Below are 24,786 nucleotides of genomic sequence, written 5' to 3' on the forward strand. Positions count from 1 at the left end.
AGGAGGCCACATATTATTACAAGATCATAAAGCTTCCAAATCAGGTACTTTCAGGAGGATATTCAGTATTCCTCGGACATAGTTAATTATTGTATAGTTTATTGTTGGAAATTAAACTAATATTAATAATTTCATTGAATCATATATAAACTCCTTTTGAAACCCATATTTAATGATAAAAAATATTTGATAAAATAATACTAGGAATATTATTAATTTCTCCTTACTTTTCCTTTTTGTTTTTCAGGCTAGCAAATCCGATCCGGTACACCTCACGGTGTTCCTCAAGCATGCAAAAGTGGTCCGAAAATGGATCCAAAATCAGATAACGTTCGTAGATGAAAAAAATGGCAAATTGGAAATCCTAAGTGACTGTTTTCGCTAGTTATGTGCGCTTTTGTATTTATGCTATACGCATTCATGAAGAGCAAAGTAGAGCATTTGAGCACACACGTATAATCCGTTTTTTAACTCCAAGTCAAACAAATTGAGCATGTATTTATTAGTTATTGTTGATAATATTTTTTTTTCGGAAATTTATGGGTAGGCAAAGTAGGATCTTCAGTTAATGATTATATTGAAGAATTGAAGAAAGCTTTGGAAAGTATTGAACAACTTTCAGAAACACTGAAAATTCACGTAATTCTTTCACACGTAAAAAAAGGTATCCAATTTATTGAAAGAAATAACGGCTTAGGTTTTTGGTCAGAGCAGAGTGGTGAGTCAATTCATCGTGACTTCTTGAAGTTTTGGGAACGTTATAAAGTAAACAGTTTTCATCGTGATACTTATTTACCAAATCTACTAAAAGCTGTAGTTGAATTTTCATCGCTACATCTGTAACTGTAAATTCTAAGTATTTAAAAAAAAATTACTACTTATTTCATTGTTATTGAAAAGAAAATTATCGAAACCTCTATAATTAGCTCGTTTGTAAAAAAATACTGGAAAAATACAAAAATAAACAAAACAAATTAAAAAATTAAAAAAATACAGAAAAAAAACAAAAAAAATTAAAAAAATACAGAAAAAAAAACAAAAAAAAAGGATCAGTTAACCACTACGTCCTTGCCGTTGATCCTGGGTCAAGCTAAAAGTGGTTTCAGTAATCTTGTTCTGAAAATCATGATTTTAAAGATGATTTGTCAATTTTTCATTTCATAATCTTTTTTTGATATTTGGTAAAAACGATTGATTTTGCTACACCTGTGAACTCTATAATTAATACATTTATATTGAAGGATTAGTATTAGCATATGATATGATTGTATAAATAAAACCATATCATTAACGGACACGTTGACAACTTCACAGACACAGATATTAAAATAGTTGAATTCCACAAGATTAAATTTATCTAGCATCGATAAGGCCTGCCAACTGTAAAATAACTAGCACTAACCACGTTTGGAGCATGTCCCAATTAGTGCAGCTGCGATGGGATGGCAAAAGTTGATCTTATATACCTTCAGAGTAAATAGAGCAAACTGGAATTGCATACAGATGGATTTCCAGCCAAATGTCTGCATTTGAAATGATCCAGCCCACGAAATGAAAGCCAGCGCGCCATCTCTACCCAATTTAAATTCAGTAAAGGTTGTTATATTATTTATGAAAAATACGTTAAGAATTTATTTCATAAAAATTAATACGAATGTTAGAAAGAATAAGTTAGAAAATAAACATTTCTTACTTCCTGTTATAAAACATTCTTTATACGTCCCTTCTGGTGTACAAGCCTATTATTAAGCAATGAGAAATGTGTGTTTTTTTCATTTAATGATGTTTAACAAAGGGGAAACTCGTATTTAATTTTTCCCGACGGCCTCATATTAGATATGGTAAATTGTCAACTGATTTAACTCTCAACATGAAAATGTACTTGACACGAATTCAAATTTCATTATTAACGCAATTTTAGTAATTGCTAATTTGTCCCCACTGGTATTTAATTTTATATTATAAATAGTACTGTAACAGTGCATGTAAACTGATTAACTAAATTAATTATGTTCCTTTCATATATTATTATATAATTACGCTATAATTAATTTATATTATATTCTTATAATAAGGTTAACAGCCAAACCATAAATATGGTAACCACACCTACCAAAATTTTATATAATATAATAAATTACTAATTATTTGTAAAAAGCATAAAAATAATTCACCTATAATAACTTGCCTTAAAAATAATTAAAGTTTTATTTTTTAGATTTAAGTCTACAAAGAAATAATTACTTATGATTGTATTTTACTTAAAGTATGAAGAAAAAATATTAATTATGTCCACATATATTAGATATTATTTTTAAACAGATTGTACTACATATCAAAGGGTCTGCATCAGATTAAGGTAAAGTAGAGTAGCATAATATGATACCGTTCCTAATACGAGACTCCGGGAAATGTTATTTAATTCAATACCAACGTGTTCTATGGGTTGGTAGTTTATATAGCACTATTTCTGTCTACTAGAATGCATCAAATACAATTCAGCAAATATTTGAAGTAAAATTCTGAAAAAATTCACAGTTTGTCTTATAATATTATTCTCAAATAGCTAACACTCAAAGAATTTTGTACCAATACTCTTTCACTGATGATACACCCCAACCTAACCTCAAAGTAACGTATTTTAATATGTTATCTTTCTAAATATGAGATCTTCTAGTGTTTCTATTCTGAGAAAAGTCTCATATTATGTCCTAAAAAGCACTAATTTTATAGAACAGTATTTCAGGCGAATTCCCCTAAACGCAGTAAACCATGGAACAAAGAACAATGGTATTGGTGATTAAACCTGTCAAAACACATGTCATGGGCCACAAAACAGCGGAGAAACATTTTGGTATTCCAAAACGTACCCTTGAACATTATCTTAGAAACAAACATTTTTCTCCTGAGCAAATGCTTTCTGGGACACTTGTTAGAAAACCTACTCTGAGCAAAGATTTTGAGGAGGAGTTAGTTCAGTGCTGCCTCGAGGAAAAACTTCCACTGAAAGGGAAAAGACTTCTACTCATCCACGTCCAGGAACTTCAAAAGATTCCAGTGACACTGAAGACGTTTCAAAACGACGTTCAGGAAAGTCAAAAAGCCTAATTCACGTGCTGGAAGTATAGCTTTGATTACATCATATCCAATAAGTACGATTTAACAGTGAATTTAGATAAAAAACGTAAAAAGAAGATTCCACAAGAAACAGCAGCGTTGCAACAGTGATCAAGTTTAATGATTATAAAAAAAAAAGTGAAAATGACAAAGGATGCTCAGCAGTTAAAGTAAAAAAGAAAGTTGATTTAAGTGACATCGAAGTTTTTGATGATGAGGTGATGGCGAGGAGAACTATCATGCAGAGTGTCTCTTTTGCACAGGCCTGTATTTGGCCGACGAACAGTGTGAGTTAAGTGCTCGGTCTGTTGGCGATGGGCCATGGGAACTATGGTGCAGAAGATGAGGTTTTTGTGTGCCCAATTTGCAAAAAGAGGAAAATGATTTACGATTTACTTTATAATTATCTTGAATTTTAAGTTGTTAATTTAACAAAAAATAATGTTATTTCCACCTAAGAGGGATTCTTCTGTAACTCTACAACTGTAAATTGATAGAAAATGGCTGTAATAAAAGTTGCCTGGAATAATGTGGGCCATGTAAAGAAAATATTTTTAGCTTTACAGGGTGTTCCATTTCGCGTGAGCGATACTTAACTTTCTTATTTTAAATGGAACATCCTGTATATTATTGCATTTTTTAATTACTTGGTTAATATTAGCTAGAGTTTATTAATTGTACATGGTGTTTAAAACTTACCGTATTCGAGATAATCAGTTGTTTTTGAAAAAAATCACAACTTCAGCTCTCTAAATGAGGCTAGATAACGTCTAAACCGTAAGAGTTAGAAACCTGAAGTTTTCACAGTTCATTGTGGAATAAATTACTTGTCATCTGCGAGCAAAACGTGTACGTTATTCATACTCGGAAATACTGAGACCTACATTTAATAATCTTACGAGTTGAGAAACTTTTTCTTTCTTCAAATGGAATGACCCATATTAATTGTCATGGGTGATTGCAAAATTGAATGCCCTTTCGACTGATATAAGGTTGCCGATCTTTAACAGTCTTCCAGAAAAATCAGGTTCTTTTCTAAAGTCCGAAAAAGTCGCTATGTAACAGAAGGCCTTGCAAAACCACTTTTCTCTCGCATTTTCGGCCTAGGAATGACAGTGTCAATATTTACTGGCATATTTAAAAAGTTGTTTGACAAACAAAAGTAAACTGCCAACAACAACTAAAACAAAACGCAAAACGAAACAAACTGAAACTCGGAACACAAGAAGGAGAAGAATACTTACTTAGACCGCTGATTTACATCAATTGCTCGAAGGGTCCTCCATTTTGATTTATACACAAACGAATTCGGTTTTTTAAAAAAAAGACTATTCAACATTGGTCAGCATGTCTGGCGTAATCTCTTGAAATGCAACTGTAATGCGCTGCCACATATCTTCCGCGGCAGTTGGTGGTGTAACGTAAACTTTGCTTTTTATAAATCATCATAAAAAGAAATCGCAACTTGTCATATTTGGACACCGTGAAGGCCAACTCACTGGTCCCCCGCGCCCGATCCGTCTATTGGGAAAAGTTTTGTGTAAAAACTGGCGAACCGTAGGGGTATTGCGAGTTGAAGCACCATCATGTTGCATCCACATTCTTCGAAGTGTAGCTAAAGGAATGTTGTCTAACAAATATTCTAGAGTGTTTGTTCAAAAGTTTAAATAAACTGTTCCGGTTAGATGCTGGTCAAAAAATAATAGTCCAATGACATGGGTTCCCAAAATTGCTCCCCACAGGTTTAAAGACCGTCGTTGGCAATGAGTTCTCCGGAATTGGTGAGGATTTACTGTGTCATAATAATGGCAATTATGACTATTCACGAAACCATTTTGATGAAAAGTAGCTTCATCGGAGAACAACCCGTTTAAGAAAATTATCATGTTGAATTAACAACTCAAGTGCCCACTGACAAAACTCCAGTCTCCGCTAAAAGTCTACTTTTAGCAGCTCTTGGTGTAATTGGATGCGATAAGGATATGCTGTGCAGTGCTTTTATATATGTATCGACGTCGTACTAGTACAAGGCAAAGCCTTCGTAACGCTGTTACATAGCTACTTTTTCGGACTTTAGAAAAGAACTTGATTTTTAGAGAGATAAGTATGGACAACCTTATATCAATCAAAAGGGCATTCAATTTTGCATTCACCCATGACAATTAATATGAGTCATTCCATTGCTAACAGATGATAATATAGAGTAATTTATGCCAAAACGAACTCTGGAAACTGCAGGTTTCTAACTCCTACGGTTTAGATGCTATCTAGCCTCATTTAGAGAGCTGAAATCGTGATTTTTTTCAAAAACAACCGATTATCTCGAAATGGTAAGTTTTAAACACCCTGTACATTTAATAAACTCTATAATGATTATAAATACTGGCTTCCAGATAACTTCTACTACGGTAAATTTTGAACAAAAAGCTCCCATTAAAAATAATTCAAATTTATGAACACCTTACACAATATCACTCACAATAAGTTCCATTTTTGAAGTAACCTAAGTAATATATCGCATTTACAAAATGGACATAAATTGTTGATCAAATATAAATCTATTTTAAAAACTAGAAAGTCACGTTCGTAATTCGTACTTAATTTGAACAAACACAATAAAATTAGATGACAGACAAATTTTGAATACAGCATACCCTTGGGAATATCGCGTGCCTATGGTGCTTCATCAAATAAATGTAATTATGCCGCTCCTGCAAAATGTAATTTTCAAGGAAATTGACAATCTGATCGAAAATGAATCGAAGCTCGTAGTATATTTGGGGTAAATAAAGCCGTTTGTCTAATGTCAGTCTTTGGATGCCAACTTAAGAAATCAGACGTGAGTATCGAAGTGTCGAGAGAAATTAGGAAACGGCACCGAAGAAATCTTATTAGGTTTGATGGTGCGCGTTAATGAACAAATGTGAAGTAGAGCAGTAAACTGAGCATCACTTTTAAATATCTCGCAGATCAAGAAATGGGGGCATTTTTTGTATAGTTTTTTCCCTGAAAGATAATAAGCAATACCTATACAGGGTGATTCACAAACGATGACCAAAAATGAAACCTCGCATTCTTTCGTGAATTTTAAGGGGAGTCTTTCGTATAAAGTTTTTATCTAGGACGCTTCGTTAAATAGATACGGGGTGTTAAACTTAAAAAAATATTTTTAATTTTTTGTAAATAATTTAAAAACTAGTAGGTGAAATAATTTGAAATTGGGCACAAGTATTTATGTAAACATTGTCCAAAATCTGAGGCAGAGGCCTAAAATTTAAATGCCCCAGTGGCGGAGATACAGGGTATCGGTGGCATATTTTTCTAAATAAAATAGTCCGCCACTGCTTTACTGTAACAATCATGATATTTCCGGATTCGTCTATCAATTTTCTACATCTTTTATGCTTTTCGAAAAAAGCCTGATTTTCGAGTAAAACTTAAACGCACTTCGACATTCGAAATGCGGTTTAAAATTACATAGTAGGCTGCGAAACAATTTTGACATTCTGTCAATAATTTGATTATTATTACCATAATCTTAAAATATCAGTTGCAAACTTTATTATTATTAATAATAATAGTGTCTTTTTAACGAAGCCTCCTAGATAAAAATTTATACTAAAGACCCCATAAAATTCACCAAAGATTACAAGGTTTAATTTTTAGTCACCGTTTGTGAATCACCCTGTATAACTCTTTAACAATTATTTTAAACATGTACTGAAGATCAGGATATAAATTTACGCAATGTGATTTAAATACCACCTGTTGCATAAGGGGTAGTTTTAGTGGTGACTATTATTATTTCATCCCCAACTTTTTATTTTTACCCCATTTAAAAGGATATATTGGTATCTAGACTATCAGAAAAAAGGTATTTTGTATTATGCTTTGAAAATCAACAATTTCTATAAAAAAGAACTTTTGTTTATCGCTTTAATAAATTAAACCTTTTTTCCTTAATGATCTAGAGACGATTATTTCTCAAAAAAAAGTTTAAGTAGGTGAAATGAATAGTCTTGAAAGACTATATTTCAAGAAGTATGTATATAACATCATCATCATTCAAAGAGGGATATAAATCCTTTATTAACTATTTTCAGAGAATATATACAGGATGTTTCAAAAGTCATTGTTAAATCATCAAGGGTTGATAAACTGACTCATGACTATTAGACCAAGACGGATCTGTAGGAATATCCCACTTCTTGGATGTAACAGAAGGCAAGCTAATTTTTTCTGAATTACCTTCAGTACAACTCACGTAATAAAAGTGAAGATCCCTAGATCTGGGCGAGGTCCGGAACATTTTCAAAATTGCAAAAATGTTAAAAAATTTTAAACAATACCTATTTTATCTGAGCCCCCTCTCACATCCACCTCAAAACAGATCCGCCCTGGTCTATAAAGGGTGTTCAAAAAGTTTAAACCCCCCTCTATCTCAGAAAATACTGCTCACAATCAGACAAAAAAATTATTAGAACAAAAGTTGCTGGGTTTTGAGTGAGCAATCCAACGGTGACTTTGACCATGACTTTGAAGGTCATTTAGGGGTCAAGTTGAAAATTTTAAATGTAACCGTATACTTTTGACCCCGGAAATGGAAAAATGGAAATATTTACTTTCGAATATGACCTTGACCATGACCCTAAAGGTCATTTTGAGGTCAAGTTGAAGATTTTAAATGGAACCGTATCCTTTTGATACCGGAAATAAAAAGAGCGAGAAATATCGGATCATTTATTAATAATCGATTTGACCTGTAAACGAGCTTGAAGGTCATGGTCAAAGTCATATCCGAACGTAAAAAATTCTATTTTTTCCATTTCCGTGGTCAAAAATATACGGTTCCATTTAAAATTTTCAGGATAACCTCTACTAAATGACCTTGAAGGTCTTGGCCAAGGTCACATTCGAACGCAAAATTTTCCACTCTTACCATTGCCGGGGTCAACAGTATACGGCTCCATTTAAAATTTTCAACTTGACCTCTAAATGACCTTCAAGGTCACTTAAAACCCTGCAACTTTTGTCCTAATCATTTGTTTGTTTGAGCGGTATTTTCTGAGATAGAGGGGGGTTCCAAACTTTTTGAAAACCCTTTATAATAAATCAGTAAATTCGACCTAGCTAGAAATCTGTGATCTGCTCTTGATGTCCTCGGGCTAGGCTCTGCAGGGGCAGTCTCGCTACTAGAATCTTTAAGTCTTTAAGCTTTAAGCCTGCTACGGATGGAGCCTCTGTAGCTTCAACTTGACGCATTCAATGTTTCCCCACAGAGCCTATTCCGAGAATAACAAGGGTGTAAGATTCCTACCTAAGGCTACGGAAGTGAAAGATAATTCTGAGACTGGTAGCAACCGCGGCATAATAATCCGAAAAACCATCGTACTTCAAATAAGAATTTTACAATTTTCGCACATTTTTTCCGTCTTAAGCGGTTTTAAATGATTATCACTTTACTTTGTTAGTTCATTTGATGGATTTATTAATACTAAATTATTCAAAATAGTGAAAGAACTATTTACGTGACAAAAATAACACAAAATATTTTCTTTCACATTTAATACTTCGAAATGAAGTCAAAATGAGCTCCTTTTGTCCTATCTTTCTTTCTTAAATGACAAATGGTATGCGATTATACAATCTGCACTAAATGCTCATTTTTTAAGGCAAATACTACTACGTTTTTTGACAATACTAACCGACAAAGTAGACTGATAAATCATTTAACTAACAAACCCGAGAAAAAGATTGTGAAAAAATCGTAGCAGTAATTAATGTACATTTTTTATTGATTTTAGTAACAACTAAAAACATAATCACAAACCACCTAATTTTGTAGCTGTGACACCCGAAACATTCACCTAGGGAGGTGATTTCCATGAATCTAAAAGATGTGCCAATATGCGAAAATTAAGAAACTTTTATTAGGGTTGAATTTAATTATTCCTGCTTTGCGTTGACATTTGAGATACCCATTCATTCAGAAACATAGTATAACGTTTCTAAAGTCATTTACATTCACCTCTAATAATTATTATTTAATTTTAATTTATTGGGGATTAGTTACAGGGAACAATTTTAATTGTAGGAAACTCTCAGTCAATATTCAGGCCAGCTTAGCATTCAGCGCCGCATAGAACGTTTAAAGTAAGGAATATCTGTCAAAACCATTTAGCTGCCAGACAATCAAAAAGCGAGGATGGTAGTTAATTTTAATTAAATGCACATTTTTATCGTATTTCCACTTGAAGCGCCTCCGCGGCAATCAAAAGCCGAGGAAAAGACCTTTGACCCCACTAGGCAAACTCGAGCATCATCAGCAGAGCAGGAAGTAGAGGTTATCGTGGCCTCACTGAAGCAACGGCTGAACTTGCAATATCCATTTACAAAATTATTTCCAGATATGTAGTGCGGTCGGAGGGCTGCAAGAGCACTTAAAGCAATTAATATAGCAACTGAATTACGGTATCGGCCGCTGGGATGTAGTTTTAAATTTCCACAGCTTTGGATATCGACATGTAAAGCAAATGAACTGAATAAATATGATCATTTTATTTTTACATGAATGAAAAGCTGTCGGTATGTATTAATACTTTAGTGGAAAATATTTGAATTTATTTTGTCACAATGATTCTATCATTTACTTGTAATAGGCCAGGAAAATAAGCTGGGAAATGACCATTTCGCGACTTTTTGTTTCGGCAAGCTGAATTTATCACTATAGATGCTAAATATTATGTACAATAACAAATTAATTTCCACAGTCATAAAAATAGGGGGAAGATTGTTTGCAGGGTGGTTAATTGTATAATTTTTACGTAAATTCACGTTTTTCGCTTGTAACTTTTTTCCGTTCATTTCCACGAGAAAATAGTAAAGTACTTTTTTTTCGTCTTCAAAAGACCTACAATACTAGCCTTCGAGCGTCACAAATTATTGATTAGATCAAAAGTTGTAAACAGAAGAAGTTTTGGCATCGCATCCACTCATTCCTTATTACTGTCTAATAACTCACACGAAATCTGGAATCGGTAAGTTGAATAGTTTACAAGTTATGGCCTTATAAAAATTAACTAATTATTAGTCTGGACGGTCCTTAGAATCTTCCATAATCGCCCTGATTTTTTTCGTGGTAGATTTCGTAATAATACATTGAAATCTATCATTTTCTTTTTAATTTCAAATTTGCAACCTAGATTTTTTTTTGTATTTTAGCCTTAGTTGTAAAATGAAATATATACGACGTACGCGAGTGATAGTTATGTATTATGGATAGCTTATGGACAGAGCTTTAAGTTAAATAAAAGTCGTCAAGATTCGTTGAAAAACAACGGAGTTACAGACTGTCAAAGTTGACGGCCGATTGTTAAACAAATTAGGTTGGTAGCGGCAAAAAAATACTGTCATAACCGGCAACCCGAGTACTTTCCCAGGTAAAAATATTTTATTTGTGGAAGTATGTTAAGTGCATAAGAAATACTGTCAAAAGTCAGTGGGTCGCTTGATTTTTGGCGAGCCGTGGAGCGGCGGAAGGGTGAGGGAAGCGAACGACAGTGAGTCCAAAGAAAATGACGATAATATTCATAGTCATGCCGTTAAATAAGCGAAATTTGCTTAAATATAATATATTTGACAGTCTGTAACTCCATTGTTTTTCAACTGAATCTTGACGATTTTTTTTAACTTAAAGCTCTTTTCATAAGCTTTCCGAATATGTAATAATATATAACTATATCACGCTCGTACGTCATATATTTCATTTTGCAACTAAGGCTAAAAAATAAAAAAAAATCCAGGTTGCAAATTTGAAATTTAAAAAAAATGGTAGATTTCAATGTATTATCATGAAATCTACCTTGAAAAAAAATCAGTGCGATTGTGGAAGAGCCTCGGGATCGTCCAGACTAATAATAATTAGTTAATTTTTTATAAGGCCATAACTTGTAAACTATTCAACTTACCGATTCCAGATTTCGTGTGAGTTATTAGACAGTGATAAGCAATGAGAGGATGCGACGCCAAAACGTTCTGGTAATAATAACGCAGTTTATAAATGTTTAATTCAAAAGTCATAAATAAACTTCTTCTGTTTATAACTTTTGATCTAATCAATATTTTGTGACGCTCGAGGGCTAGTTTTGTAGGTTTTTGAAGACGAAAAAATACATTACTGTTTTTTCGTGGAAATGAACGGAAAAAAGTTATAAGCGAAAACATGAATTTACGTAGAAATTATACAATTAACCACCATGTAAACAATCTTCCCCCTATTTTTATGACTGTGGAAACTAATATGTTATTGTACATAATATTTAGCATGTATAGTGATAAATTCAACTTGCCGAAACAAAGAGTCGCGTCCAACTCTATATTTCCTGGCCTATCAAATACTCATACTTGAATATAGTTATTTTTAAGACTAGGTTTAATTATTTGCCAGAGACGTAAATTAAAAAAATATTATAATGGAATGAGTATTTAATGTTAGCTATACTGTAAAAAAATCTGTGTCTGTGAAAGCAATAAAGGTACGGAGTGAATCCACTGAGTGAAATTATTGAGTAAATTTTCTCTCAATATTGAGCATTTTACTCGTTTGTGATAATATTTAAACTAAAACTTAGTACTTTCACTCAAATATAGGCCCGTTAAATAAATTTTGCAGATAAACTCGTATTTGATGCATAATTGGAGTAAATTATTGAGTAACTCCTCTGAATTCTATGGTTGTGGTACGTTGTCTTTGTCTATTCCCATCCTACGCATTAGGTCATCTCGTGGCGTGATATATGTCGTGTGGTGCTGCACAAGTGCCCGTTGTGTGACAGCTTAATAGTTTATGACATTAATAAAATGATATTTAAATTAAAATTTAAAGTAGTGCAAAACCACTCCATATATTAATGAAATAGAAGCAGCGGCGACGTCCCCTTTGGAAATTGTCGTAGTCCAAAATTACTTAATAATTAAATTTAAATCATAGAAAGAAAAAGGTTAATTCTTAATTGGTTTTACACAGAATAGAGTAAAAAAGACTCGCTTGATAGTTAGCAGAAACTCGAATTTGAGTAAAATTCACTCACTTCCGTTGCAATAGTTTCACTCATAAAATTTTAGTTGTATTATTAATAGAGTTCACTCAGTCGGAGACAGAAATTGGTACATTATTCAGTAAAATTGAGTGAATTTGGGTGATTTTTTTTTACAGTATATTAAGACACGTACGTGAAAATTGCGTAATGATAACTTATGCCTTGATAAGCATTAAGTGCGAGTTACATAAATTCATTTTTCTACGACCAGTCATAATAATAAAAAGTACGAACTTTATTTTCAAAATTTATTCAATTAACTAAAATATGATTTTTAACTAAGGAAATGTTATTTAAACTTTGTCACAAACTAAACATAGAAATGTTAGAAAATCAAATTGAAAATTTTAGAATTATTCTTTGTAATCTATTGCTTGTCTTTTAGAAGGTACAGTTATTAACAACTGCGGCACTTCTGGCATTCTTGTAACAGTACTGGTGGATGCCATTGTAGATATTGCTGGCGTTATGTTTATTACATTGGACCATTTTCTACCGAATTAAAAATTTGATTAACTACGCTGACCTTATTTTGAAATGATTCGTATTTGACTACTACTGTGGATTTCTATCCACCGTGATGCTTAAGTCAAGTGATGTCACCACCTGTATCAACCTATATTGTGGCAGAACTACAACGTCAGGTAAATAAATTGGGATTTATTTACCTGATTTAATTTATTTTCCCATGTTTCCAAATTTCTTTATTTCTATGTTTTGTGCTGCGAATTTTTCCTTTTACGTAATTAATAAAAAGGATGAGATTATACAATCTTTTGGACGAAGATTCATATGCGTCTCCACACATTTTATAATATTTCCCGTAACTATATGTTTTCATGTTGTGACGTAAACATTTGCATTTATAAATTCCAATTTCTGTAGCTGATACCTGTTATAAGCTCCCACAATATCACACACACGCCGTTTTTTCATGTAAATTAAATTGAAAGGTGAGATTTGGGGCACCTCAATAAATAGCTCTAATTCATTTCATTCAAAACGATTTTGACTTTTCTGGGTTCATATTCTTAACATTTTCTTTTCAATAAGGCGTGTAATTTATGATATCTGGAATATGTCCACTTTATGTTTATTATTTAACGTAGATTTCAAAATTAAACAATGTATTCATAAAATTTCAATTTCTTTGATTGTAACTCATTGAAATAACCGATGCTGTTAAATTTATTTTTATCCTTCCAGTCCATAAAAAGATAGTAAAATGTTTCCTACGCTGGCCGTAATTAGTGTCTTTGTAAACAGTTTCCTTCATTGTGCTCCATATAGCGAAGTCTAAAGGGTTTAGGTCTGGACTATGTGACGTCCGAAGAAATAAACAACTATAATTCATAATATCTTTGTAGAAGACCAATAAATCAGGAAGGGGCACCATGCTGCACAAACTGCATATTTTGCTTGCAAATAATTGATGCCACTTAAATTTGTTTGCAACTCGTATGGTACCAGAAAATGGTAGTCAATAGTCCTATACCAAGTTAATTCTGAAGGCATATTGGAAATGTCGCTCTCGCGTTAATTGGAGATTTTCAACATCTTAAAAATGATTATTTCTTGAATGGAAAAAGTGTATTCGGGCAAATTCATTCTGCTTTACTCTTGACAAATAAGTGATCAATATTTGATATGTTCCGAATATTACTAAAAAAGTGATATCTTGACGGAAGGTCGACAATAAATTTCAGTTGATTGTCTTCTGAATCATCTGCAATCCGAATTAATATTTCGTCTTCCTATATTCCTAAATATGTTTTGAGAGATTCGATTGCTAGATTATGTATAATCTGTTTCGTATCTCTGGAAATATTCACGTAGCGCAGCATGTCTATTTTGTTGTTTTAACAATTTTTGGTGGCAATAGATAATATCTCTTATATCTAAGTTATCGAAAAATTATTATGCCTTGGTATCTTTTGATTTTTGTTATTTAACTTATTTTAAGCAAAACTGGATACACAAAATTGGAAAAAATTACTATATCAAAAGAATAAAACAAAATTATCAAAATTGGTGCTGACATCATTAAGAATTAATAATGCAGCTAATTATTGAAATGGGATTATCTCAATAACTCTCAATTTTTAAGTCTACTGTCAAGTATACTTTTTTTCGCAAAAATGAAGTAGGTTAAAATTTTTAATACAAAAAGAATAGTATTACGGGTATAAAAGTGTTTTGCTCATTTACATCATAAATACGGTTTATGTGGCGCCATCTAGAAAATACTTCGAAATAATTATAATTTCTGGTGTCTAAACACTTGTACTCCCTTTTCATGCAAATTCAAAAACATTAAAATTATTGCAAACAATAAATTTTTAAATTCCAGCTTTGACCTTGTTGGCTTAAACCGTCAAAAATTTAGAAAATGTAGTAAAAAATCTAGAATGCCTCCATGAATCATTTCTTACAAGTCATCTTGTAGAGTAAGACGCAGCCTTTGACTTTTAATATGTCCGTGGTTCATCTCAATCGGATCAGATCCAAAGTTACGAATAGAAAGGTCATAGAATCTCAATTTCTGGAACGGTCCGTTTGCACGAACCATTTTATGCACATATGCAAGTCAAAATTGAAAAGTTATCAAGTTTCTGCACTTACCACGGCCAGGTAATTCTAAAATTCCAATGAAAATAAACAGTTACTTTCGTATCGATCGTTACCATGCACATATGAGTAATTTTCAAATGCAGGCAAATAGAAATTATTTATTAATTCTCAATACTACAAATGGACAACACATGTCGGTACAGTAGGTGATGTAATTGTGACAAAAAATTGTATGGAATAATGACTATTGACAACTCGAAAGTTTAGTAACCAAAGTAGTTAGAGGGAAGATGAAGGTTTAAATGTAAATATAAAGTATCCAGTTTATAATGCTCACAAATACTGTACCTTTCTTCTAGTAAAATCGTTTAATTATAAACTACTATTTTCTGTTGTATACAATGTCATACATTTGTTATCTGAGAATTAAAAAAATATATGTTATCTGAAAAATGTTAAAGACGAAAATTAACTTGAAAATGGTTATACGAAAATATCTTAGTCCAAAAATGTTTCTTTTAAAAATTATAGGGTGTTAAAGTGTAATTTTTAAAGTTGTTTTGTTATTCATATTCATATTCATTCATATTGAGCTCATCATGCCTTATACGAATGTCGCTGGTGTAAGAAATGCAGGGTATTCAAGATTTAAATTTTATTCTGAAATTTCTCAATACCTAATTGAGAAAATTTTGATAGCATGACATAAAATGAAACTTATTTTGACGTTGCTCCTAGAGGGCGCTAATTTCACCGTATTATTTAGGTAAATATAAACCATATTTTTTTTATCTGTTGAGCTATGCTTTAAAAAAGTCAAAAATCTAAAAAAACCTTTCTGAGTTATTTGTATTTAAAAGTTTCAATGTATTTTGTGGTGATGTTTTATTCTCATAAGATGAAAATAACACTAACAATAATTATTGATAATAGTAGTAATAACAAATCTTAAATCAAATGCTGGAAGTGTCCACCACCTACATCAATACATTTTACTATACACTATCTTAAGTGTCTCTGATATTAAACAAAACTTCCCTATTCTTTTTAAAAGCATTCGCGGATACTTGTATTTTCTGCCGCAACTCCTCAACAGAATTAATTTCCTCACGAAACACCACATCCTTCAAGTTTGACAATACTGAGAAGTCCAGAGGGTTTAAGTCTGGACTTCTCGATGGCCAACTAAATTCACCCACGGCCAATCCACCGATGAGGAAAATGTTCATTTAAATACTGTCGTACTGGCAAGGCAAAATGTGGTGGCGCACCGTCGTGGTTAAACCACATACTCTCTCTTAAAGTGAGTGGTACATCATCTAGAAGTTTGTTTAAATTACGTTGAAGAAAGTTTAAATAATGGATCAAGTTAGATTGGGTGCTAATTCAAAAGGTCCTACGAAAAAAACAGAAACTAAATCAAATGAATTCACCTTGAACTCATGATGAAAATGTCTTTCTTTTACAGCATGCGGATTTTCGGAATCCCACATATGATTGTTCTTCCAATTGAAAACTCTCCGTCTAGTAAATGCCGCCTCATCGGTAAATAGATTCTTATTGAGGAAATCTGGGTTTTCCGTTTACATATTTTGTACAAACTGAGCAAATTGTAAGCGACCTGGTAAATCTTGAGGCAATAACTGCTGAACCGGAGTATAATGATATGGATGGAGCATTTCTTTTTTCAAAATTCTACAAATGGGCGACTGGCTTACCTCCGTTGCCGCACTTAACCGACGAGCACTCATACCGGAATTTTCCGAAACATGAATTAAAATCTCTTCTTCTTCATCGACTGTGATAGGTAAGGATTTCTGAATAGTTTATAATTAGGCTGCAATCTATTTGGGTACAATTGTACATATCTTCGGGCCGCCGCACAGTGTGCGGATAAAATTCTGCCGACAGTACAAGACTAAACCGATTTTCATGAAAAGTTTTTTGCATGTTTGTTATACCTTGAAAAATGACCTATGGGTGCGATAAATTTAATTTGTGACCTTTTGACCTTCACAAAATTCGAATTTGTGGGACACCCAGCCTGTTGTGCATAAAATACGTTTTTAAAATAACTTCACAAACATTTTGGACCATACAATGCTCACGAAAAATTGTTCAAAGCTTTTTCTGAGTTCTTATTATCCTTGTGACTTCAGGCCATATCACCAAGGTCATTTGAAGGTAAAAGGCGTATTTTATAGACTAAATACTGTATATTCAGAAGATAATTTTTGAATTGATCAAAAATTATTATGAAACGATATGAGTATCAGCCAGCTGCGACTCTACGTTCTTATCTCAACATACAGTGTGTCCAAGAATTGAGTGCACCAAAATATCTGTGAAGTTATTTTAAAAACGTATTTCACGTACAACAGGCTGGGTGTCCCACAAATTCGAATTTTATCAAGGTCAAAAGGTCACAAATTAAATTTATCGCACCCATAGGTCATTTTTCAAGGTATAACAAACATGCAAAAAAATTTTCATGAAAATCGGTTTAGTTTTGTACTGTCACACAAGTTCTTTTAGATTTTTAAGTTTTTTTAAGCATAGCTCAACAGATAAAAACAAAATGTTTTGATTTACCCAAATAACACGGTGAAACTAGCGCCCTCTAGGAGCAACGTCAAAATAAGCTTCAAATTCATAATTCTCACACCAAGAAAACAACAGTATCAATTTTTAGAGTCATGGTATATCAAAACTTTCTCAATTATTGAAAGATTTCAGAATAAAATTTAAACTTGAACACCCTGTATTTCTTAAAGCAGGACATTCGTATAAGGAAGGCATGATGAGCTCAAACATAATATTTTGGTGTCTAGTATCTCCTTAGTGTTGACCCATTCTTTCTGACTCATCCAGCGTATTTAAATAAAGGAGGCCGCACATCCTCCGTACGCCACTGATGCAGTGATTGAAATATTTGAGGATGATTTTTATTTGTTCCCGCGCCTTTATAACGTTTTCCAAATTTAAGTCTAATATCATGTGTGTCGGTTCTCAGATAAGAATAATGAAAAAGAGTAGAACTTTAACACCCTGTAATTTTTAAGCAAAGCATTTTTGGTCTAAGAAGTTAACTCAAATTCAATTGTTTTTCCTGGTTGTTTTCCACTATTTTCTGGGGACACCCGCTGTAAAGTAACTTGCTTGAGCAAAATTAGATAAGTACCGAATAAATATCTGACTAGCAGGAAAATTGGACTTTTATTTAGTTTACGAGCGCTGTCCTGCCAATGAAATGAAAAGCACTTCCTCTGAAAAAGCGCCCATAAGTACTTCGCCAAATTGGATTACCCGAATACATCAATGTAGCCATTGTTGTGTATACATGAAAGCAACAAAGTTCCCTATGCCTCGTAAAACAGACCTTATATCCAGGAAATTCGAAATAGAATGGAAATTACCAGTGTCCACGCTTGTTTGTATCTACACTGAATAAAAAAACTTTACAGAATATCCTTAATAATGAAATTTTAGACAATCTAGCTATAATATACTTAGATATTTCTATTTTTCAGGACACATTAAATGAACGATCTCCCATTCAAATGAGATTTTTGGTAAAACGATACACTGTACCGATTTTCAACAAGCATTCCTTTTTTATGTAGAATTGTCCACGGAACCTAAAGAGGAATCCCAAATGATTATTATTTATTATTCCGATGGACGCCACTGAAAATTTGTAAATTTTACAGTAAATTATACACATATGTTAACATCACACCAAATCTGAATCAATTTGTTATAAGCATACCAAAGATTTCGAAAATAATATGATTTTAACAACCAACCAATATGGCCCTGAACAGTGAAAACTGCGAGACTTAGACCCTTGCTTTATAGGGTTGTTGACCAAATTTCAAAAAGTATATAATATAATTCCACACGTACTAACTAGTGTCTATACACAATTAGAGATTGAGGAATGCGTCAGAACAGTTTTAAAATAATTATTTAAAACTGATTTTTTTATAACATTTCAAAACGGCTGTGACGTCATAAGGGGCACCTTGTAGTGAAATTATGTGTAAATGATTGCGCAAAGGAAAAAAATTGGAAGAAAACGCTCTGTCAACACTGTCAGTAGTGTCAGTCTGTCAGTGACACTGTCGTATAAAATGTTTTCAAGTCTATAAGTTATTTTCCTTAATCTTCAATTTCCTTTATTAAGTAAAATTATTATTTAGTAGTAATCACTTAATAGCTTCCCTTATAATTAAAGCAGAATGTGTGAATCGGCATTTGTGAAAGCTACTTTGCAAATTTTACTGAAAATTGATATTTTTATGATCATGAATTGAATTTTGAATTGAAAAGAGACGAGCGTTTTAATATTGGCGAAATCAGAGGCATAAAAGCAGTCAGGTAAGGATCAACATATTTAATGAATGATCTTATTGTGTTTATTTATATAAAATACCTATTTATTTATGGAAATTTATAGTGCAGTTCGGGAGTCTTATGGAGATAATGCAATTGGATATGTGGAATGTGGAACAAAACACCACTTAAATTTTGTTGAATCCATTACAATCAGGAAATTAATAATAACTATCACAAATACTCTTAATTGATAGACTACTGCCACTGGTGTCACTTTAGTTTAAAAAACAGGAAACAGGCAGCAGGGTTTGATGGACAATTTTGACATATTTTCTTCTTCAAAATTATGCAATAGGATCGCTACTAGCTTCTTGATCAATTGCCCCTTATGATGTCAGACTAGTTTTTAAGTAACGCAAAAATTCATAAATGATTTCTACCACTAATTTGTTATACAGGGTAGTCCGTAAGTAATGGTCCATAGAGACATACTAGATTTTTTACTTCAAAATATTACGAAAATGTTGATAACAAAAAAGATACAGGGTGTCAAAGTTGGAAATTAAAAATTGAATTTTCGTAATAATTATAATATTTTTGAGTGTATGAACGTGAAAATTTAGGGGTAGATGTTTCTGTATACGAGAAATCATAATGTGTTATCTATTTCGATGTATCTTCTTGAGGGCGCCACATACGCCGTGTTTATGACGTAAATACGAGCATAATTTTTTTATCCACAACGTTAACGCTTCTTTTTTTTTTAAATTTTAAACCTACATTATTTTCGTGAAAAAATGGTATACTTGTCATTAGCTTTAGAAAGTGTCCGTTTTCAAGAAAAACACATTTCAACAATCTGCTGCATGTTTCATTACAGAAAATTTTATCCAACTTTGACATCCTGTATCTTTTTTGTTATCAACATTTTATTAAGGCATATTGACTCCAATCGTAATATTTTGAAGTAAAAAATCTAGTATGTCTCTATGGACCATTACTTACGGACCACCCTGTATATTTAAAATTTGACTATACAGACAGGTTCTTTTATATAAAATCTTTGACTCAACAACAATTTGTATATGGTTTTTTATAGTGGACAACCCTATTCTGAATTATTTATTTGTGGTTAAAGTTTAATTCACTCGAACTGAAACACACTTTATAAAAAAAATACTAACATGAACATAACCATTTTTAGCTGTATAACCTACTACACAGTAGTTTTCCATAATATTGGTAGAAAAAAAAAGTTTTTCATTTACAACTATATTTTTATTTTTGGCCATGTACTCCTGGGGTCATAATAAGATTATTTAAACCAACTATATAAAATATGTATACAAGACCTACCAACTACTATTTTTAAATATACCACTGAAACCGTTTTGTCTACAGACTCCTTATTTGCTATAGTCATTGTCTATTCGATTGTACCTCTTCGATATGTATAAGAAAACAGTATACAGAATATAATTTTTTTACATTTTTGAGCCCATAAGCTTTTTTATACGACAGTTTCGTGTTTTTTAAGTAAAGTTAATTTTATTTTTTATTTACTTTCGCGAAATGTTATTATTTTCTATAGATTTTGAGTACCTAAGTGAAGAACGTTTTCGGAGTTAAATATTCTGAAAAAAAAGTTGTCGAGAATTCCGCTTTTATATTCAGAGAAGCAATTTTACATATGAAAAAACAAAGATATATTCAGTTCCCATAATTATTTGTAAAGGCACATTCTGAGGATATAAAATGACAATTTTTTAAAAAACAATCCTTATTAAGCAGGTTAGGAACTATTTTACGCGTTTACAAAATTTGAATGTTTATTATTATCTTTTTACTTATGAACTTTAAATAAAATACTGTACCTATTGTTTCCCAATAAGGTATATTTTTCTTAGTGCCTCATCCATGGTACCATGAGCTTTGTACTGATCTCCCAGTAAATAAGGTATATAATGATTGCTCTGAAAGTCTGTAAATTTTATATATTTAATTTTTATTTTACTCACAAATCTTCAATTTTTTTTATTAAAATTCGTTTACATTAAACTTTAAGTTTTCTGAATGGTGAATATTTTAGATTTAGCGTTTACATAAGCTTTATTGTTTTCTACTTGAGTTTTGTTACTTTACTGAGAATTTACAAATTTATGTCAACGCTATCATAAATATTTGCAGCGAGGATACTAATGAGGTCAAATGCATATACAGGGACGGAAAGTCCCCATGGTTCATCGGCCGTTACGTGAGAGCGATAAAGAAAGCCATAGAAATCCGTGCGATAGAGAAAGATGGCTATAATGAAGGCGTCTAATAGTCACCGCCCATTTCGCCCTTCCACAAATAAGATCCACTTCTTACCGTTTTTCAGGTTAACACCTCTGGAAATGTCAGAATTTTGTCGACTCTCCGCATGTCAATTTTTTTACAAATAGTATCCTGAAGGGAGGTTATATTCTACTAATCATCACTACATATTATAAAACAAAGTCCTCCGCCGCGTCTGTCTGTCTGTCTGTCTGTCTGTCTGTTCGCGATAAACTCAAAAACTACTGCACCGATGTTGTTTTCACCAATGGATAGAGTGGTTCTCGAGGAAGGTTTTAGTATATAATTTGTAAAGTTTTTGTATATATTAACGATATTTGTTGGAGGTGTCGGAAAAAAATAAGCCGCCTGGGAGCTTTCAACGAAAACGCTGCCTAAACACTTCGAGATATAACAAAATAATGTATGGAGGAATTGCGTATCTTATATAGGTCTACAGAAAAGTCCGCGATGGCATATGTCTATCTCTTAGGGTAACATACCATATCCATTTTAATACTTTAAAAAATGGGCAATTATAAAGCGGTAATTGGAAAACTATTTACACAAATTATTAATCTTTATCATTTTAAATACGTTAGTTGGCTTGAGCATTTCATGAAGATTATTTTTTCCCTTTACACCATGCAAATTAAATGAATACCTTAGGAGATATAGCAAAATCAAAATAATGCGCAACGAAACTAATTTCGTGTCGCCGTGATTCGACCGGGCCGCGCGGGCGCCCCGTGACCCCGCGCCACGCGTTCAAGCCAGGGGGGTCCGAAAGTTTATGTAGTGTATCAATGTATGGTGGAATTATGTATCTTATATATGCCTACAGAAAAGTCCGCGATGACATATGTCTATATGTTAAAGATAACATACTAACCATATCCATTTTAATACTTTAGAAAATTGGCAGTTATAAAGCGGTAATGTAAAAGCTATTTACACAAATACGGTATTAATCCTTATCATTTTAAATAAATTAGAGGCTTTAATCATTTCACATTATTTTACTCTTTTACACCATATAATTTAAATGAATATCTTAGGAGTAATCGCAAAAAAATTACGGACGCGAGAATAATTCAAGCGCCTCGCTTCGCTTGATGCGATCGCGGACCCTCCCCCCACACCGTTTTGCCTACTATTTAGCTAATAAGCCGAACGATAACGCGCGCGTGATCCTTTAATAAACTGACTTGGAGCTTATGGAGGTGACGACTGACGACTGTGTTTTCTTTCTGGGTGTTGTTGGAAAGTCATAATTGCGTTCGATATTTTAAGGTCACATTTTTGTTTTGTATTTGTTGTCTTTAGGTAGTCGGAACATATGTACATATATACTTGCAAACATATTTTTATTTCTTTGAGTTTTAATAATTTGTTTGTTTTTTTCTTATTGTGAATCATTTAAAACTTCATAGTCGCATTTTTGTTTTGTGTATGTTTTCTTTAGGTAGTTAGATACCTAACTACTTACTTATTAATTAAAATTGATAGTNAAAAAAGATACAGGGTGTCAAAGTTGGAAATTAAAAATTGAATTTTCGTAATAATTATAATATTTTTGAGTGTATGAACGTGAAAATTTAGGGGTAGATGTTTCTGTATACGAGAAATCATAATGTGTTATCTATTTCGATGTATCTTCTTGAGGGCGCCACATACGCCGTGTTTATGACGTAAATACGAGCATAATTTTTTTATCCACAACGTTAACGCTTCTTTTTTTTTTAAATTTTAAACCTACATTATTTTCGTGAAAAAATGGTATACTTGTCATTAGCTTTAGAAAGTGTCCGTTTTCAAGAAAAACACATTTCAACAATCTGCTGCATGTTTCATTACAGAAAATTTTATCCAACTTTGACATCCTGTATCTTTTTTGTTATCAACATTTTATTAAGGCATATTGACTCCAATCGTAATATTTTGAAGTAAAAAATCTAGTATGTCTCTATGGACCATTACTTACGGACCACCCTGTATATTTAAAATTTGACTATACAGACAGGTTCTTTTATATAAAATCTTTGACTCAACAACAATTTGTATATGGTTTTTTATAGTGGACAACCCTATTCTGAATTATTTATTTGTGGTTAAAGTTTAATACACTCGAACTGAAACACACTTTATAAAAAAATACTAACATGAACATAACCATTTTTAGCTGTATAACCTACTACACAGTAGTTTTCCATAATATTGGTAGAAAAAAAAGTTATATTACTACTACTATTACTATATTTTTATTTTTGGCCATGTACTCCTGGGGTCATAATAAGATTATTTAAACCAACTATATAAAATATGTATACAAGACCTACCAACTACTATTTTTAAATATACCACTGAAACCATTTTGTCTACAGACTCCTGATTTGCTATAGTCATTGTCTATTCGATTGTACCTCTTCGATATGTATAAGAAAACAGTATACAGAATATAATTTTTTTACATTTCTGAGCCCATAAGCTTTTTTATACGACAGTTTCGTGTTTTTTAAGTAAAGTTAATTTTATTTTTTATTTACTTTCGCGAAATGTTATTATTTTCTATAGATTTTGAGTACCTAAGTGAAGAACGTTTTCGGAGTTAAATATTCTGAAAAAAAAGTTGTCGAGAATTCCGCTTTTATATTCAGAGAAGCAATTTTACATATGAAAAAACAAAGATATATTCAGTTCCCATAATTATTTGTAAAGGCACATTCTGAGGATATAAAATGACAATTTTTTAAAAAACAATCCTTATTAAGCAGGTTAGGAACTATTTTACGCGTTTACAAAATTTGAATGTTTATTATTATCTTTTTACTTATGAACTTTAAATAAAATACTGTACCTATTGTTTCCCAATAAGGTATATTTTTCTTTGTGCCTCATCCATGGTACCATGAGCTTTGTACTGATCTCCCAGTAAATAAGGTATATAATGATTTTTCTGAAAGTCTGTAAATTTTATATATTTAATTTTTATTTTACTCACAAACCTTCAATTTTTTTTTATTAAAATTCGTTTACATTAAACTTTAAGTTTTCTGAATGGTGAATATTTTAGATTTAGCGTTTACATAAGCTTTATTGTTTTCTACTTGAGTTTTGTTACTTTACTGAGAATTTACAAATTTATGTCAGCGCTATCATAAATATTTGCAGCGAGGATTCTAATGTGGTCAAATGCATATACAGGGTCGGAAAGTCCCCATGGTTCATCGGCCGTTACGTGAGACCGATAAAGAAAGTCATAGAAATCCGTGCGATAGAGAAAGATGGCTATAATGAAGGCGTCTAATAGTCACCGCCCATTTCGCCCTTCCACAAATAAGATCCA

Source organism: Anoplophora glabripennis, unplaced genomic scaffold (genome assembly GCF_000390285.2).
Source record: "Anoplophora glabripennis isolate ALB-LARVAE unplaced genomic scaffold, Agla_2.0 scaffold203, whole genome shotgun sequence".
Classification (NCBI taxonomy): domain Eukaryota; kingdom Metazoa; phylum Arthropoda; class Insecta; order Coleoptera; family Cerambycidae; genus Anoplophora; species Anoplophora glabripennis.